Genomic DNA, 19968 nt, shown 5'->3' on the forward strand with positions numbered 1-19968 from the left:
CAGCAGTGTGGTGGAGGAGTACCAGGAACGGCGAATGTGTCTCAACTCGACGATGGATGTGTGCATGCATGACGTATCTACATTCTACACGTGGGTACGAGTGAGGAATGTACCCTTCGAGGCAACTCAGTTTGGTATACAGGAAGTTTTTCGCAAGTATGGAGTCATTAATGAAGCCAGAGGTGGGGTATGGCGGGATGGACCATATGTGGGCCTCCCGGAAGGGTCATACAACATCAAGATGACTTTAAAGACGCCTATACCTTCGTATGTAATGTTGCCAGGCACCAGAAATCAGGTATATGTGTCGTATGTGGGGCAAAGGAGAACGTGTCGTCTTTGTGGCTCTTTTGACCATATAGCGGCACAATGTGCACGTAGAGTTGCCCCGGGGGTGTCAGTCCCGGTGGAGGACGTCCAGCAGGCGAGTGTGGTGGCGGCGGCGAAGAATGGGACTACTCTATGGAGTGAGGAGGTGGAGAAGGAGGGTGAACAGATGGGGACGTGTGTCACACTCCCGGTGGAGGAGGAAGTTCCTTCTCCAACATCTGAGGTGGTGGTGGAGACGACACAGGAGGTGTCCTTGGAGTCAGTGCTCCAGGAATTCTTGGAGGAGGCCTTGGTAGGAGAGGACATGGATGGACGGATCAGTGAAAAGCAGCAATTGCAAGGCCTGAGTGAGAAGTCGGAAGTAGTAGGGAACACTGGAAAGGATACACTTGTAGTGGCAGAGGTACACAGGGAGGATGTACCTGAGGAAGAGGTGGCTTTGGGAGGCAGCTCTAGGAAGAGACCAGCGGGGTTGACTGAATTAGATGATGTTTTAACACCTGGGCAAAGACCAGGTAAGAAGGTTTGGGCGGAGGTGGTCCGCAAATCCCCTACAGGGGGGGAGTACAGGGTAAATCGGGGGAGAGACAAGGGGGGGTAGGAAGTTCTATTAAAAAGAGTAATAAGGAAAGTGTAAGCAGCTTGAAGGGAAGTGTGAGCAAGCCACAGCGGCATAGGGGTAAGCCGCCTCTCCTTGACCATTCAGGTGTGTAACGATAAATGCTAATGGCTTAAAAACTGAGGTTAAAAGGGTGTGGTTGGAGTGGTTCCTTAAAAGGTACGACGTTGATGTTGGTTTCCTACAGGAGCATAACTATAAGTCAGGTAGTGAGTTGAGATTGAGAGGATATAAGTTGTTTGTGAGCATGGCAACGCTTTTAAAGGGCGGAGTGGCTGTTTTAGTAAAGGAGACTAGTCCCTTGCGAGTAATGGGGTGGGAGGAGGGGGGTGGGGGGAGGGTTGTTCGGGTGGATGGGTGGTGGGGGGAGAGTAGGGTATGTTTTGTGGGAGTTTATATGCCTGCGATTGGTAACGTAAGGATAAAATCAGATTTTGTTCGTGACGTTTTGTTATATCATCTCAGGGGTTTACCTGCCATAGCGATAATTGGAGGTGATTGGAATTGTGTGATTAGGCATGTAGATGTAGTTCCTAGGGGGGCGGGGTGTGTGTTGGGTGTTTTAAGGGATGCATTGTGCGATGTCGGGGTGGTAGATGTGGTTGGCAGGGGGGGGTATCAGGTTGAGTATACCTATGTACAGGGGAGTTATGAGGCAAGGTTGGATAGGATTTATGTGAGGCAGGGGATAGGAGTGGAGAGAGTTAGAACAGTAGACGTGGGTTTTTCAGACCACAGAGCAGTGTTGGCTGATTTTAGGGTGGATGGTATTCCGAGAATATATCAGGGCTATTGGAAATTAAATGTGAGGCTTTTACAGGAGGAGGATCAAGGTCGGTCTTTTCAGTCATGGTGGAAAGGCTTTTGGGAGGCTAGGGATGAGGAGGTGGATTTGTTAGATTGGTGGGAGTTGCAGGCAAAGGTGAAAATTGTAGAATTTTTTAGGAAGAGGGGCAGGGAAAGGGCACGCTGGAGGTTTGGATTGCAGAATTATTTAGAGGGTCAGTTGAATGATTGTTATGCGGGGGGGAGTAGGGAGGGAGGGGAAGGAGTTATGGGGGAGCTTAGGAGTCGTTTAGTAGAGATGCATAATGAACGTTTTGATGCACTCAGGGTCAGGGCAGGATTGGAGGACGTACTAAAGGGTGATAAGCCAACCGGGTATGTTCTCAGAAAATTCAAGGACAGACAGTTGAGGAATACCGTGGCGCATATTGTTGTGGAGGGTGGGGAGGGTTATGTGAGGGGACAGGGTCTCACTGACACAGATTCTATCAGTAGGTATGCTGATGATTGGTTTACGGAGAAATGGAAGAGAAGGGGAGGGGTAGGTGGGATAGAAACATTTAGTGGGATTAGGGTACCGCAGGGTATGGGGCAGAGGGATAGGGAGTTGGAGGGAGGCATTACGGGGGAGGAGGTGGGGGAAGTGGTGAATGGGTTGAGTCAGGGGAAGGCACCGGGAATAGATGGGTTACCTAATGATTTTTACAAAGCGCATTGGGAGGTTCTGAGGGAGTGCCTTGTGGAGGTTCTGAATTATATGTTGAAATGGGGCAGAATGGCGCAAACACAGAGAACTGGGGTCGTTGTCTTGGTGCCAAAGAAGGGAGGAGAGGAGAAGGGTTTGGGAGATTATCGTCCGTTGTCGTTAATGTGTACGGATTACAAAATTTTTGCGAAGGTATTGGGGAACAGATTAAAGAAGGTAATTGGGAGTAGAGTACATGAGGGACAGTATGGGATTCCGGGAAGGACTATGAAGAATGGGCATAGTGCGATAAGGGATTTTATAGAGAACTGTCAGGGAGGGGGCATCCTTGGCTTCGATTGGGCTCAGGCATATGACTGTGTGAAGAGGGACTTTTTGTGGGGATGTTTGGAGAAATTGGGTTTTGGAGGGGGGGTAGTGAGGTGGGTGCGCACGCTGTATGAGGGGCTGTAATGAGGGTGCAAGTTAATGGTAAGCTGGGGGGGGGCGGTGATGATGGAACAGGGATTAAGGCAGGGTTGCCCGCTGTCACAGTTGCTTTTTGCATGCGTGCAACATCCTTTCTTTGAGGCTGTGGACGAGGAATTGAGGGAGGTGGGGGGGGAAGTATGGGGGGCATAGTAGGTTATGTGGATGATACAACTGTGTTAGTTACGAGTGGGGAGGCTTTACGTAGGGTGGGAGAGGTCATTAGGAGCTTTGGGTATGTTTCAGGAATGGTAGTTAATTTAGCAAAGTCTAGGTTATTGGAAGTAGGAACATGGGTTGGGGGGAGATTGGGGGAGGAGATGGGATGGACGGTTTGTGATAGAATTAAGGTGTGTGGGATATGGTATATGAAGCAATTGCAGGAATGTAGGAGGATTAACTCAGAAGCAGTCACGAGTAGGGTTATAGGCAAGTTAAAAGGTTTGAGGGCCAGTGAAGTGGCGTTACAGCAGAGGGTGTTAGTAATTAATTCGGTGGTGTATAGCAAGGTCTGGGGTGTAGCGGAGGTGTTCCCTTTGAGGGTGCAGGATATACAGGAAATACAGAGGAGGGTGTTGAGGTTTGTGTGGGGGTTTGGGAGGGCCTGGTTGTCCAAAGATGTGGTCATGACGGAGGTGAAAAGGGGGGGTCTAGGTTTGTTGGACTTAGGGCCTAGGGTAATGGTATTATATATTAAGCAGAGGTATTTAAGGGTGGGGGGGGAGAGGGGTGTTAGGGTGGATAGGGTGATGAGGGATGCTAGAAACTGGTGGAGTGGTAGCGATTTGAGAAAGTGTGAAGATGTAATAAGATTCATGTTGGCAGTGGGGCAGGTAAAAAGGTTGAAGGTAAAAGCAGTGGTGGGTGTGGTGTGGGGAAGGGGTGCATTGCAGGGGGTCGCAGTATACCCCATGTATAACTGGAGGGTCATATGGAGGGAGTTCAGGACGCTTCGGATACCAGCAAGGGTTAGGGAGTTGGTGTATCGTTTTCTAATGGGTGTGGTGGCATCTAAGTATATGTTGCATAAGATGGGGTTTGTTAGAGAGGCAACATGTTTATTCTGTGGGGAGGAGGAGACGGCATATCATGTGGTATATTTTTGTTCATCTTTGGAAGTGGTGAGAGTCTGGATGGCGGGGGTTATTAGGCTGTTGGGGGGGGAGAGTTGGTCTTTTCTTAGATCGTTGTCAATGGATGTTAGTGGGGTAGCAAGTGAGGTGGGTAGGGCTTTGATGTATGTCATGGCAGATTATTTGCATGTTTCTTGGGGTATGAGGCAGATTGCAGGGCAGTTGAGGATAAAAGCGTTAGCAGCGAGGTTTTATAGGACAAGGTGTAGGAATAGGTTAATATATGGGGGGAGATGGGATTCAAGTTTTTCGATAGGTTATCGTAATTTTTCTGTAGCACAGCTTCTAAGGGAACAGGGGGGGGGCAAGGGTAGGGTCTTTTTTGTGAGGGGGGGGTGTAAGGTTAGGATAGCAGTGTGGAAGGTGGTGTGAGGGTGAAATAGTGAGGGCATATATTTATGAAATGGTTATGTTCCTGTAGAGATATTTGATATTGGCGTTCAGTACCTTGGATACATAGTCATAATTGGAATGCCTTGCATTACATATTTTGGTTGGGTATATTATTGCACTCACTATCGAGGAGAGGTGGTTTAAGTGGCTGTTATGGCTTTTTAGGCCAAGTAGTACTGAACACGTGAAAAAATGATTTTCCAGTGAATTATAGTATTTGTTTTTATTAACATTGAGAAGGGGTTTAAAATATAAAATAAAGCAAGTAAACACTGTAGTCAAGTACGTTAGTATAGAATGAAGCTTGTTTTTAGTAGTTTTAACGTGTAGCTGCAAGTACTTTCCATATTACCCTTGTGGATTAGTTTTTCTTTAGATAATTTTTTTTTTTTTTTTTTTTTTTATTTTATTTAAAATACAATACATAGCTTAACATAAAAACCCCTTAAACTAGGGTTGATACACATTGTATATAAACACATTTTGAAACACAATCTCTCAGAACGTACAATAGCAAATAACAAACACAATATTAACAAACACAAGAGGTTACACAATTATACTAGAAAATATCGCTTGTAACAAAACATAACATTAAGAAGATGGGCAATCTTAACCCTATGTACACAAGAACAACAACAAGAACATAACATGTAGGTGACCCCTGTAGCAGGTTCAATAATATAAATAAAACCATAATCCCTTCGGGTATACACTATTTACATAATATACTGGGACATATTGCCAATGCACTATACAATACAATAAGAAGAATATTATGATAAATATATAAATATATCGGTTACTCACATCCAACACAAATCGATAACCGAAAGAACCTACATCACAATCTCATGATAAAACAAAGTACATACTCTTACTCACCTAACTCCCAGTACATAAGTTCCCTACAGTCACACATACTCGCCTTACCACAAGTCTTACGAGTCAGCCACAAAACTAGAATAGCCATAAGCATTCCGCACTCATCTACAGGCTATACACATTATATAATATAGCAATAAAATGCTCAGTACAAACACATAAAGCCCCGTTTGCCAGGCCATAGCCGAAAGGTACATCAAGTACTTCAACAAAGAAAGAAGGCAGTAGACTCTGACTTAAGACATCTATAACACATATAACTTCACCACCACATCCACTCACACAACCACATTTTCCTCAACCATGCATTACACAGATACACACAGTAAACCAGCTGTTGTGCATACCCAACCCCGGAGACAAGCCCGTTCCATCCCCTGAAATTCACTCCCCCCCCCTTTCACAACGTTAACAATGCTCTCACACTCATACTACGGTACCCTGCTGAAAAAGCCTAGTCCCAGCGACTTCCATATATTTCCCGATTATAACACAACGTTCTATAAATGGTCCCCGCCAACACCCTTTTGCGCACCTCCCAATCCCCATTCCTTCTCATTGCCCAGGATACAAAAACAAAATCCGCAATTATATACGTGATTGCACGTTGCACAGGCGCCTCGACGCCTCCCACGTCCAAACTTAACGCCCTCAATACTAATATCCCGCCTCCTCCCACTGTCCTCAGAACCTTACCCATCCATTCCCTGATACTCCCCAAATTATCACAAAAATACACTACATGAAACGCAGTCTCCTCATCCCCGCACACCCGACACGCGCCCTCCACCATCAACCCTCTTTCCTTAAGTGCAGCACCCGACGGCAGTATACCATGGAGAAAACGGAAAAATACCTCTCGCACATTTGGACGCACGCGCATCAACCGTAATCTTTCCCATATATCCTTCCACGCATACATAGGGTAGATACTCTCAGCCTTCACGACTACCTTCGCCCTTACAACACACTCTAAAACACCCACTCGAACTTTATTAGGGTCCCGTACATGCAGCAACGCCCGCAACACGTCTTCACACACTTTCATCTCCGACCCTCCCCACCACATTCGCACCTCTTCATGCAAGCCATTCACGCCCCTCCCTGCATGACCCCGCACACGGCGTAACCCCCACTTCAAATAAATGCACTTGACTCTTAACCGTAAATCAATCAACCCCAATCCTCCTCTGTTGACCGGTAAAGTAACCACACTCCTACTCAACCATTAACACCCGGAACCCCAAAGAAAATGGAAAACCCTCTTTAACAGCCTCGTAACATCTGGACCTGCTAACGGATATACCGCAGCCACGTGCCAGACTTTACTGTATAACAACACATTCACAACAATCGCACGCTGATGTACTTTCAAATGAGTTGGTCTCAACCCATCCAATCGCCCCACCATTCGATCCACAACAAGTCCAGAATTAACCATCCTCGCCTCTCTCGCACTACGCATATACACTATTCCACACACTTTTATCCTGTCCACCATATTCCAACGTACATTCCTTCCCCAACTCTCTCTTCCCACCCAATCTCCTAAGACCAGTAATTTTGATTTTTCCACATTAACTCTTAACCCGGTAACCCCCGCGAAATTATCAATAACATCTCCAACCGCACGTAAACTCCTCTGCGTTCGCACGAGTATTGTCGTGTCATCCACATACCCTATTATTCCCTGCACTCCACTTCCTACTCCCCAATCCACCTCCATACACGCTTCCACCTTTCTATAGAAAGGGTCTGTTAAACAGGCAAACAACAATTGAGACAGGGGACAACCCTGCCTAATACCCCGACCCATGGATACCCACTCCCCCAACTTCCCATTTACCTGTACACACACTCCCACACCTGTATACAATGTCTCTGCCCAACGCACCACCTCCTCCCCAAAACCCTGCCTCCTTAATATGTACCACAATACCTCACGTTCTACACTATCATATGCCGCCTGCCAATCTAACGCTAAGACACCTCCCCCCTGCTCCCCTCCCGACCCTTCCACAAAATTCTTTATAATACTATGCCCGTCATACATCGTCCTCCCAGACACACCATATTGTCCTCTCGCAACCACTCTATCCACCACACACTTCATCCTATTTCCTAAAATTTTTGCAAAAATCTTATAATCAGCACACAGCAATGATATTATCCTAAAGTCCCGCACCGTGTCCTGTTTCTTACCTTTTGGCACTAAAACCACAACCGCAGTTCCTTGCAACCTGCCCATCCTCCCCTCCCTTTTCATCGTATTCATTAGTTCTACTAAGAAGGACTTCAACACATTCCAATGGCTCACATAAAACTCGCAGGGCAAGCCATCCAGACCTGGAGCCTTACCACGTGCCATCCCCTCCAAAGCCCTCCACACCTCCCCTTCTTCAATATCCCCCCCCAACGCCATGCGATCACTGCTACTTAGCACACAAGATACATTCTCCCCCAACCTCCCGAAAGCCTCCCCATCCACCCCTACACTCAGTAAATTTTTTCCAAACCACCTATCAACGTAATCACTCATTGCCTCCGTTGTTCTTAACTCGTGTCCCGCCCTATATCCACCTAAGTCCTCATGTACCACCAGCCTATCAATTTCCATAGCCATACGTCGCTGCCTCTGTCCCCTTAACACACAGGCCGATGGTCGGTCACCCCACACCGCCTCTTCAATTCCACCCTGCACTCTCACCGCATCAAATCTATCATTCTGCAAATCACGAATCCTTCCTTTTAACAACTCGATTTCCTCCATGGGATACTGCCCTGCCTGCACGCCCCTCTCATAACAACTTTGCAACCTACCCTCGAAATACTGCTGCAACCCGTACGTCATCCAACCCTGGTACTTTCCCCATCGCACATAAAACCGCCGGATCCTCTCCTTAGCTACCCCATCCCACCACCCCAGCAAGTCACCCACATCCCTACCCTCTTCCCACAAATTCTCCCACATTGTCCTAAAATCTAACCCCGCCTCCTCCACCCCAAGAAGTCTCACATTTAACTTCCAATACCCTGGATACCTCTTAGGTAAGCTGGCCCAAGTCAAGTCCGTATAAACAGCTCTATGATCCGTGTAAACAGCTTCCACCGTATGCACACACATCATTCGCACACTTCTCGTCACATATAACCTATCGAGCCTGGCCGCGTATCCCTGTCTATGAAACGTATGCTCAACCATTAGGTCCTCACCTCCAATAACATCCCTTAACCCCACGCCCAGCAAAAGATCCCTTAGGCTAACCAAAAAACACCCTGCCCCCCGTGGCTCCACATCCTTTCTACGTACTATACAATTCCAATCACCGCCCACGATTGTTACCGAGGGAAGAGATCTCAAATAATAAACCAAAACATCACGCACAAATTCATTCTTCACCCGTACATCACGCTCCGCCGGCGCATACACACAAACCACTGCCAGTCGCTCACCTCTCCACCATCCATCTACCCAGAGTACCCTACCCTCCTCCCCTCCCTCACATCTAATTACAACAAACGGGCTTGTCTCCCGAATCAGAATTCCAACCCCACCTTTCAAACGGTCCGAATATGCCACAAACACACGATATACGTCCACATTCAAATCCCGACCCGCCTTAAAGTTATGCTCCTGCATGAATACAATATCTATGGCATGACGCCTCAGAAACCCCTGGAGCCACAAACGCTTCACATTCATACACAACCCATTTACATTCACAGTCATACACCTGAAACCTTCTTGAAGGGTTTTACACGCTGCCCTGTAACTCCTTTCATAGACACGTCACCAGCCTTCCTATTTTTCCCACCATGCTCACCACAGTGAGCTCTATTCCCTCCCCGGTCGAACACCTGACCGGACACACCTGTGGCGCCTCCACTCACCACATCAGCCCACGGTTTCTTCCCCGGTCTTTGCGCCGGGGTCAAGACATCATCGGAATCAGAGTGCGTTGCCGCCCTCTTCCGCCGAACACTCTCTGCATCCATGGTCTGGTCGGGGGATGCCTCACAATGCACCTCCGCCGCCACCTCGACCACGGTCACCATTCCCGTAGAAGAGGCACCTGCAGTCAGCTGGCTGTCTCTCCTCTCGTCCTCACTCTCCTCAGGTCCCACCACCGATTGTACATCATCTCCAGCTCTCTTCGTCTCCAAAAACTTTTCCGTCAACTGCTCCAGAGCCACATCCTCTGCTCGTTCTCCTCCACTCAACTTGGTCTCCCCTTCCACCAAAGCGGAGACTGTAGATTCTACAGGCATTGATGGGCTCGACCCCACCGTCGGGAACTCTCTCTCCACCTCCTCGCTCCAAGACGAACTATGGCCCTTTACAGGCGTCCCGCTGGCAGGCCCCGCCTTCGGGTCAGGCCCTCGCTCCGTCCTTCTGTCTGCAACCTGTCGTTGCTGCTGCCTCTCACACTGTGCTGCCATATGGTCATAAGCACCACATAGCCTGCAGGTCTTGCGCTGCCCTGCGTAATACACCATCACTTGCGTCCTAAAGTCGTCCAGGATGACAAACGACGGGATGGGATGCCTCAGCGTCATCTTTAGGTTGAACGTACCCTCCGGCCAGCCGGCGTACGCCCCATCCACCCAGGTACCTGCCGTTGCCAGATGCACAGTACCATAACGTTCAAAAACGTTCCGTATATCTGCCTCGTCAGCTTCGAAAGGCACGTTGCGTACCTTCACCCAAGTGTAGTGTCGCGACACGTCAATTAAACGAACTCGTATTGCCGAGTTTACGTCCACACAGCCATCTTGATACTGCTCCACCAGGCGCTCATACACTGCCGTTGATCGTAGCTTAACGAATATTCAGTAAGCCCCGTTGAGCGATACTCCATACAAATCTTGATCAGCAATGCCGTATGTGTCGCGAATAATCAAAGGTAGAAGCACCTGTGCGGACTGAGGCGTAACTACACCCCGCACTAAATCAAAGCACACAGTGTTGACGCACCTTCTGATAGTCTGCGCCATCTTGTGAAAATCAATCTGCGCAGGAAGGCCTCTCAACCAGGAGCGTGTGCGCAGCACAACCTCACGGCAATAAAGCGATGAGGTCAATCTTTCTTTAGATAATTAGTATACAAGTATTTCCTTTATAACGGTACTTCTTTATAAAAGAAGGATTGTAATACCTTGGCACAAGAGAATGTGAAGAATATGACTTAGTCAAGGAAGTTTAATTGTGTTTCAGATAGGGAGATTAGAATTTTGTTTGATCTTAAAATAGGATTTAGTTAGTGGTATTAAATATGTACATAGGTTGTTTAAAGTTGAGGTAACATGAAGTGTATCCTCTAATTTATGTGTAAAATACATGTTATACAATGATGTTCTGACAGTTTGATTTTCATGGTTGTTGTTTTATTATTATTGATATGGAATATTGTGGATGTATTTTCTTCCAATTATACAAGTGTGTCCGTGTAGTAACATAATGTACATATCTGTGTTCTTATGTACTTTTTTATTTTTGTTCTGGTTGTTTATGCATAACTGATTTCTGTAATTCTCATTTAGGTTATGAGGTAAGGGCATATTGTGATTGTTAGGTTACTTGAGGGTGTTTTTTTTTTTTTTGTCAAAACGGTGCATGAAAATATTTTTTGTATGCACTGGTTTATTAATTTGTTAAAAAGGGGTTTGGTAGGTCATGTTATTGGTGTGTAAATGGTGGTAATTCACCTAAGGGTAACGTGTTATTTAAGTTCTGGAATGTGTGGTAGAGGAATTTTGATAATATCCAGTATAGTTCTTATTATTAATCACTTATACGTTCTTGTATTAGTTGTTAAAATGAGGGGGCAGGGAACCGATTATATGGGTATGACTTTGTATATAGCCTTTTATGTATAATGTACTACGTGTGATTTTCTTTGGATTATATAGTCTTTTGTGAGTAAGAAACTGTATTTTTGAATTTATTAAACCATCCTGTATGTTTGGGTGTGGGTTGCCTTTTGTGTAGTCACATGTATGATTGAATTTTTGGGGATGGCAATCATGTTAAATTGAAGTGTGTCTCTTAAGTATAGGTGAAGAGCTGGGATAGGGAATGTGGAATTGTTGTTTCATATTTAATGGATAACATGTCTTAGTTTATGTAACGTATGCATAGTATACATATGAATATGTATTGTGCTTTTTAAATAAAATATAAAAAAAAATATCCTCCTTGAATACCCTCAGAACATATGAAGAAGATTGTCTGGGATGAATTGGCGGTGAAATGTTTACCGGTCTTGTTATATTTGTATTTCAGTTCTTCTACTGTATCTAAAAGATTCAGGGTTATTTTTGTCCTATTGTCAGTGCGACATCTGGTCGTGTGGAGGGGATGTTACACCCTTTTGTTCAGTTTAAGTAGACTGTTTCTACTTGTTACTATCACAATGGTATACTTTTACATGTTATTTTTGCTGCTTCACTTAATATTATATTCAGGAGTAATTTCATTAGTAGCTAAAATGGATTTACTCGACTTTATAATATTATCTGGTCGTATTACTTAGCTTTGTACATAGGTAGGTTATATAATTAGTACAAACTGCTGGTGACCTGGCCAAGCACCAGTAAGTGTTTTGAGCTGCTCAACCCCTGCTCCAACCAAGTCAAAGTGGGCTGGTAAAGCCTCACTTTGTTCAGTTCTTACCTTCCTCTGGACCAGGAAAGGTCGAGGGAAGTATCCACCTCTAAACCACCATTCGCCTCCCTAGAAAATCCCAGGAATTTTCGGGAACTTACTGCTAAGACTTATCTTGGTTGGAGGAGGCGGTTGAGAAGCTCTTAGAGAAAGTGAAGCCTGTGCCTGTGCATATACATATACTAATATTTCGTGACTCACTCAGAGCCATTTATAAATACTTGACCTAGTACTGTGTTGTTTTAATGAGAAATGGTAAAAGTATTCTACTCATAGTGCAAAATATGAGAAGGTGGATTTAAGTGATTATGATTATTAATAAATTAAATAGAAACTAAGAAAATTCCTTTTCCTCTACAAAGTGAAGACCCCCTAGACGTACTAAGTTGCTTTTGTTACGAAAAGCACTATAACCCAGGGACCAACTGACTATGTTCGTAACACTGATGGACATCGGAGCAGCTTAATACCCCGTAAGGTGTATTAAGTAGATGATTGATTAGTTTTTCATTCTGTTCCACAAACAGGGTTGTGGTTTTTTTTTCCTAAATTGGTTCCTTGCCTTAGGATGTTTCTTTACAGCAGGGTGTTGTCAAGGAAGTTCAGTTTATCACATTCTTCCTGTGTGCACCAAGGACTTTTAGTTTCACAATGTCTACGAGTCAAGTGAGTCTGACTACGTCGGCGCTCTAGTCCTTTCTCACTTTTTCTCTTTTGTTTACTTTTAAAGGTCTGGAAGCTATCATCAATTAAATCAACTGCAGAAATGTTCCTCTATGACTAGTTACCATGTTTGCCAGTGATATCTCGTGCAAGACTCACAATGCAAGAATTCCTCTCTTATCTTTCCCTTACAGCTTATGCAAGAGTAAATATTTACTATAAAGTCAGAAGTCTAAAATAGATCATATGACACAAGTGTTCAAGTTCAATGAACACTTCCAATTATACTTAACTCGGGTTACTACTTAATACAATACACACCTCACTAAAAATACATTCAGAGACTTCTTATGTGTGTTAATATGGTATATATAATGGATGGTACTAACAAGGTCTTGCACCTTATTACAAATTACAAAGATGGGGAGAGAGAGAGAGAGAGAGAGAGAGAGAGAGAGAGGTAATATTGATCATAAAAATTAGAATTCTGACATATATCACATTAAACAGGTTCAAATTCAATGATGACTTCCCCTTGTGTCAATTCAGGCTACTGCTGCCTAGTGTGATACCTCACTGAAATAATAATATTGCAGACATCACAATGAATGCTGAAGACAACCTGATACACTCAACCACAAATTGTAAAGAAAACTGCGTTAGAAAAAAATGTACCTGGAGTTTACCTGGAGGAGTTCCGGGGGTCAACGCCCCCGCGGCCCGGTCTGTGACCAGGCCTCCTGGTGGATCAGAGCCTGATCAACCAGGCTGTTGCTGCTGGCTGCACGCAAACCAACTTACGAGCCACAGCCCGGCTGATCAGGAACTGACTTTAGGTGCTTGTCCAGTGCCAGCTTGAAGACTGCCAGGGGTCTGTTGGTAATCCCCCTTATGTGTGCTGGGAGGCAGTTGAACAGTCTCGGGCCCCTGACACTTATTGTATGGTCTCTTAACGTGCTAGTGACACCCCTGCTTTTCATTGGGGGGATGTTGCATAGTCTGCCAAGTCTTTTGCTTTCGTAGTGAGTGATTTTCGTGTGCAAGTTCGGTACTAGTCCCTCTAGGATTTTCCAGGTGTATATAATCGTGTATCTCTCCCTCCTGCGTTCCAGGGAATACAGGTTTAGGAACCTCAAGCGCTCCCAGTAATTGAGGTGTTTTATCTCCGTTATGCACGCCGTGAAAGTTCTCTGTACATTTTCTAGGTCGGCAATTTCACCTTGAAAGGTGCTGTTAGTGTGCAGAGGAATCAGTCAGATTAAGACTATATATATATGCATATACACACACACACACATACATGCACATACACACATATAATGCCAGGAGTGTACATGCAATATATGGGTTACATTAGAACAGAAATGATTGTAAGTATGTAATATGAGCTTTCCATGGCACATTAACACGAGAACAAATAAACCTGCTATATTGCAATGACAGTGAGGTAAGTCACTCTGCCCGACTTCCTTGGTCCATCCTGGGTAACACGCATTACTATACATGCATGTATGTATGCAAGCATGAGGTACGTAAATGAACCAGTACCCAAACAATCTCGCACACGTTACCATGTATGGCCGAATTACTCAAAGTATTCATGAAATAATATCATGCAGGAGTAAGCCTGTTTACAGCAAAAATGCAATAGTCTGTAAAAATGACAATGGAAATAGCAATGACACTAGGACAAGCAACTTGATTGTGTAACCGCATTTAATAGTTGTTACACTGAGCAGAACATTTATTACAGAGTTAATAAATGTAAGAGTCACTACACTGAAATACACTCTGAGCCATTTAAAATCTTAATGCAGGCTTACAAGTGACAATTAACTGTCTATAAAGTGAAACACTGTTGCTGAAGGTCAGAAATAATCCTAGTGTAGAGGTGAAAGAAAGTTGATGTAGTTACACAGCATCGTGACAGTTGACTTCTGAGGGATGAATTTGTGCTCTGACGACTCGCAGAGCCTGCGGCTTTGTCGTCGGCACTCAGAAGGTCTTCCTTCTTTATCTGGTCTGTGAGCAGTAGTGTACAATGTACAAGCATGGAGAGATATGTGGGCGATGGTGGTAGACCAAAAACTACTCTACTCTATCTCTATCTTACTGTCTTATCAAACCAAACTTTCTCAATGCAGGAAAAACAATGGCATGCTGGAACATTGAAAAACGTTCATAAAGACGTGCTGGAGGTCAGAACAAATGTAACTGCAGGCTAACTTGGCCTTCACTTCATCAGAGTATAAAACAAATTCCAGCCACAAAATAGAGCGAAAAATTAACGTCAAAGACCTGGGAGTGATCATGCCAGAGGATCTCACCTTCAAGGACCATAACATTGTATCAATCGCATCTGCTAGAAAAATGACAGGATGGATAATGAGAGCCTTCAAAACTAGGGAGGCCAAGCCCATGATGACACTCTTCAGGTCACTTGTTCTATCTAGGCTGGAATATTGCTGCACACTAACAGCACCTTTCAAGGCAGGTGAAATTGCCGACCTAGAAAATGTACAGAGAGCCTTCACAGCGCTCATAACGGAGTTAAAACACCTCAATTACTGGGAGTGCTTGAAGCTCTTGAACCTGTATTCCCTGGAATGCAAGCGGGAGAGATACATGATTATATACACCTGGAAAATCCTAGAGGGACTAGTACCGAACTTGCACATGAAAATCACTCATAAGACTCGGCAGACGATGCAACAAACCTCCTGTGGAAAATTAAATTTATCTGGATGTAACTCATCAGATACATACCAAAGTTATGGAGACGAGTACAAATTTTAGGACATCTAGGTACAAAAAATGTTCCCCTTCGATACCTACTACTGTCATATCGACAAGTCATTCTTGACCTATATTAATTTCAAATGAAATATACATTACCAGGAATTATGGTAAACATTAATATAAATTTGTGGACTGAATATTAAAATTAATAAATGATTACATACACACATTTAGGTAAGAGAAGGAGAATTTAAAAACATAACACTCGCCAATTAGTCTGGAGATTACTGTCATGTACAGAACCCCCTGTCTAATACCTGGAGTTTACCTGGAGAGTTCCGGGGAGCAACGCCCCCGCGGCCCGGTCTGTGACCAGGCCTCCTGGTGGATCAGAGCCTGATCAACCAGACTGTTGCTGCTGGCTGCATGCAAACCAAAATTTCAACACAAAATAGACATAACTTAGCTGTGGTTCTGAAGCTGTCCTGCCCATCTGCTTAATGCTCACATTATGCAGGACTGCAAATCCAACAATTTCAGATCATATTTGAGAGGTTTTAAGCCCAATATAACCCCTAGTGACGAAAATTATGCACATTACATTAGCGTGCCTGTACCACATTAAAAAAACAATGGTGTCTCCTCCCTGCTCCTCAGCTTCACTGTCGGTTCACTTCTTTAAAATACTCTTTAGAGCAATAGCAATGTATTAATCAGGTATATTTACATTATAGAAATATACAGCATAATTTTTGGGAAATTATTTCCTAAGAAGCAAGATCACCACCCATCTAGAAACCCATCAGTTACACAACCCAGGGCAACATGGGTTTAGAACAGGTCGCTCCTGTCTGTCTCAACTACTGGATCACTACGACAAGGTCCTAAATGCACTAGAAGACAAAAAGAATGCAGATGTAATATATACAGACTTTGCAAAAGCCTTCGACAAGTGTGACCATGGCGTAATAGCGCACAAAATGCGCGCTAAAGGAATAACAGGAAAAGTTGGTCGATGGATCTATAATTTCCTCACTAACAGAACACAGAGAGTAGTCGTCAACAGAGTAAAGTCCGAGGCAGCTACGGTGAAAAGCTCTGTTCCACAAGGCACAGTACTAGCTCCCATCTTGTTCCTCATCCTCATATCCGACATAGACAAGGATGTCAGCCACAGCACCGTGTCTTCCTTTGCAGATGACACCCGAATCTGCATGACAGTGTCTTCCATTGCAGACACTGCAAGGCTCCAGGCGGACATCAACCAAATCTTTCAGTGGGCTGCAGAAAACAATATGAAGTTCAACGATGAGAAATTTCAATTACTCAGATATGGTAAACATGAGGAAATTAAATCTTCATCAGAGTACAAAACAAATTCTGGCCACAAAATAGAGCGAAACACCAACGTCAAAGACCTGGGAGTGATCATGTCGGAGGATCTCACCTTCAAGGACCATAACATTGTATCAATCGCATCTGCTAGAAAAATGACAGGATGGATAATGAGAACCTTCAAAACTAGGGAGGCCAAGCCCATGATGACACTCTTCAGGTCACTTGTTCTATCTAGGCTGGAATATTGCTGCACTCTAACAGCACCTTTCAAGGCAGGTGAAATTGCCGACCTAGAAAATGTACAGAGAACTTTCACGGCGCGCATAACGGAGATAAAACACCTCAATTACTGGGAGCGCTTGAGGTTTCTAAACCTGTATTCCCTGGAACGCAGGAGGGAGAGATACATGATTATATACACCTGGAAAATCCTAGAGGGACTAGTACCGAACTTGCACACGAAAATCACTCACTACGAAAGCAAAAGACTTGGCAGACGATGCACCATCCCCCCAATGAAAAGCAGGGGTGTCACTAGCACGTTAAGAGACCATACAATAAGTGTCAGGGGACCGAGACTGTTCAACTGCCTCCCAGCACACATAAGGGGGATTACCAACAGACCCCTGGCAGTCTTCAAGCTGGCACTGGACAAGCACCTAAAGGCAGTTCCTGATCAGCCGGGCTGTGGCTCATACGTTGGTTTGCGTGCAGCCAGCAGCAACAGCCTGGTTGATCAGGCGCTGATCCACCAGGAGGCCTGGTCACAGACCGGGCCGCGGGGGCGTTGACCCCCGAAACTCTCTCCAGGTAAACTCCAGGTAATACCCCCAATGACAAGCAGGGGTTTCACTAGCATGTTAAGAGACAGCACAATAAGTGTGAGGGGCCCAAGACTGTTCAACTGCCTCCCAGCATACATAAGGGGGATTACCAATAGACCCCTGGCTGTCTTCAAGCAGGCACTGGACAAGCACCTAAAGTCGGTACCTGACCAGCTGGGCTGTGGCTCGTACGTTGGATTCCATGCAGCCAGCAGTAACAGCCTTGTTGATCAGGTTCTGATGCACCATGAGGCCTGGTCACAGACCAGGCTGTGAGGGCGTTGACCCCCGGAACTCTCTCCAGGTAAACTGGCTGGCTTGGAGTGCTGTTCAGCCTGGATCGGCTAAACCTGCCCTTATCCCATATGACATTAATGGCGATGAGTTAAGGGATACCCGTGAATAGGGAAGTCGAGGAAGGGACATTCACCTCACTAGACACATGCAGTATGGGTGTAAATAGCATGCTATAGTGCCATTCTCAAGGTCACCCACCAGGCATTCCTCTCATAATAAGCCTACGTAGGTACTGATGCTTGCACAATGTCCTGGGCCAGCCAAATCAACTCGTGCAAATAGTTACAACAAACCTGCAGCACTTAACACTTCTAGCACACTTATGACAGACGAATGTTTACTCTGTGCACAAGCAAATCAGCACAAACTTACTATGTTTATAGATGAAACTCTAGCATGTTCCACTTAAAAAGCCATCTCGGGTAGCCAAAGAAGCTACCTAGTACTGCAATGCTCGATAAATTGTTCTTAACTAAGCCACTACAGGATTATTATTATTATTATTAAAGATTAACCGGTATTCTCCCGGCCCGGGCCTTTTCCAAGTGGTGGCCCGGCCTTGGCTCCCTCTTTAGGGAGTGTCTGAGACCTAAGTCTCCCATGGGAGGAGGCACAAGTACCTCCTCATCTTTGGGACTAACTGTCCCCAGGCCTAGCCACAAGCTAGGCCTCTCTGGTCTGCCATCCCCGCCCCAAGGGGACTAATGGGAATGAGTCTTATGAGCTAAAGGCTCGGGCTCAGGCACCTACCCTACCCTAGAAGGGTTAGGTTAGTTAGTTTAATATGTTTATTATGCACCCCATACCCATCCTGTATGGAAGGTTTAGGCATGGTGTCGATCGCCACTACAGGAAACATTGGTATGCCAGCAACACTATAGAATGTAAACTTAGAGGTGCAGGGGGTCAGGACAGTTGTGCTCCCTAGAGAGTGAATGTTGCCACAATAAAAATGTCACATTAATTGCACTTGTGTCCTTTTGCTTTACATACTGTCGGTAATTCTACCAACATTATTACTTACTGCAAGGTGAACGCTGACAGCAGCAGATGTAAGGTGGCTAACACTCAGGTACCAACATACTGCTACGTGAGCACTGATGCAATGGTAAGTGACAAAGTCCAGATAGTGTGACAAGCGCTTATGAAAAATAGCTTAACACTTTGGCAACACTCTGGTATAAATATTATTGTTGTACTATGTTCCTACACGGAATTATAGTCATTTATAACATATGGAAACTCCTCCACCGTAGCATGCCTGCTCATATGTAAATTTTCAGATTTTTTTTTATTTTATTATTCTTCCAAACATAATAATTCACGATTTGGCTGTCTAGAAGCATTCAGGAAGTTCTGAGAAGACTGCTGACTAAGCATTCCTCTCGCCTCGGCAAAATGTTTCGTAATTTCGCTAATATAAACATTAAGGCTTATTTACCTATCGCAGTTGATCTAATATGACATAATAAACAATATAAATAATATAGAAACATGGTAAATACTTCAGAATGAATAATATTTGGCATAATACCGAGGTCGGCCTGAGGGACCGTTATCGCTAGAGGATAAGAGACAATCTACCATCCTCTTATCCCAGCCTTGGGACTCATGTTAAAGAAAACGTAGTGTAGTCCCGGGGTAACTGTGGTATACATCCGTAATGCACCATAAAACTGAAAAAAATAGCTATTTTCTCTATTTTTTTCAGTGAGCGCTCGCTTTCGTGGATTATCTGGGGAGTAAGTTATATATTTATATCTTGCCTTCCAGCCATTGTCAGTATGGGCATGTCAATTTCTTGTCAGTATAGGCATGTCAGTTTCTTGTCAGTATGGACATGTCAATGTCTTGTCAGTATGGACATGTATATGGGACCGATGGCCAAAGTTATTGAACCAAATCATAGAGTCCTGGAAAGACTATGATAACATCTATATCACAGTCCTGGGAAGACTATGATAACATCTATATCAAAGTCCTGGGAAGACTATGATAACGTCTAAATCACTGATCGTATCACATTCTACAGTTTAAAAAAGGTCCCTGCTGATTCATCGACCACACAGAGTAAAATATGAGTGGGAAGACGTACACCCGACCATTTTATGAGGAAAATTGTA

At 44.7% G+C, this 19968-nt stretch overlaps 1 protein-coding gene across 1 annotated transcript in view; it reads right to left on the reverse strand.

Moving 5' to 3' along the window:
* The window catches only part of LOC128693890 (uncharacterized), a 91812-nt gene extending 72827 nt beyond the window's left edge, over positions 1–18985 (reverse strand). The window contains exon 1 of the mRNA XM_053783754.2: positions 18870–18985. The gene's annotated coding sequence lies outside the window, so the exon portion shown is untranslated. The remainder of the gene's footprint in view (positions 1–18869) is intronic.
* Positions 18986–19968: the final 983 nt, after the last annotated feature.

Source organism: Cherax quadricarinatus, unplaced genomic scaffold, assembly GCF_038502225.1.
Source record: "Cherax quadricarinatus isolate ZL_2023a unplaced genomic scaffold, ASM3850222v1 Contig31, whole genome shotgun sequence".
Taxonomy (NCBI): Eukaryota; Metazoa; Arthropoda; class Malacostraca; order Decapoda; family Parastacidae; genus Cherax; species Cherax quadricarinatus.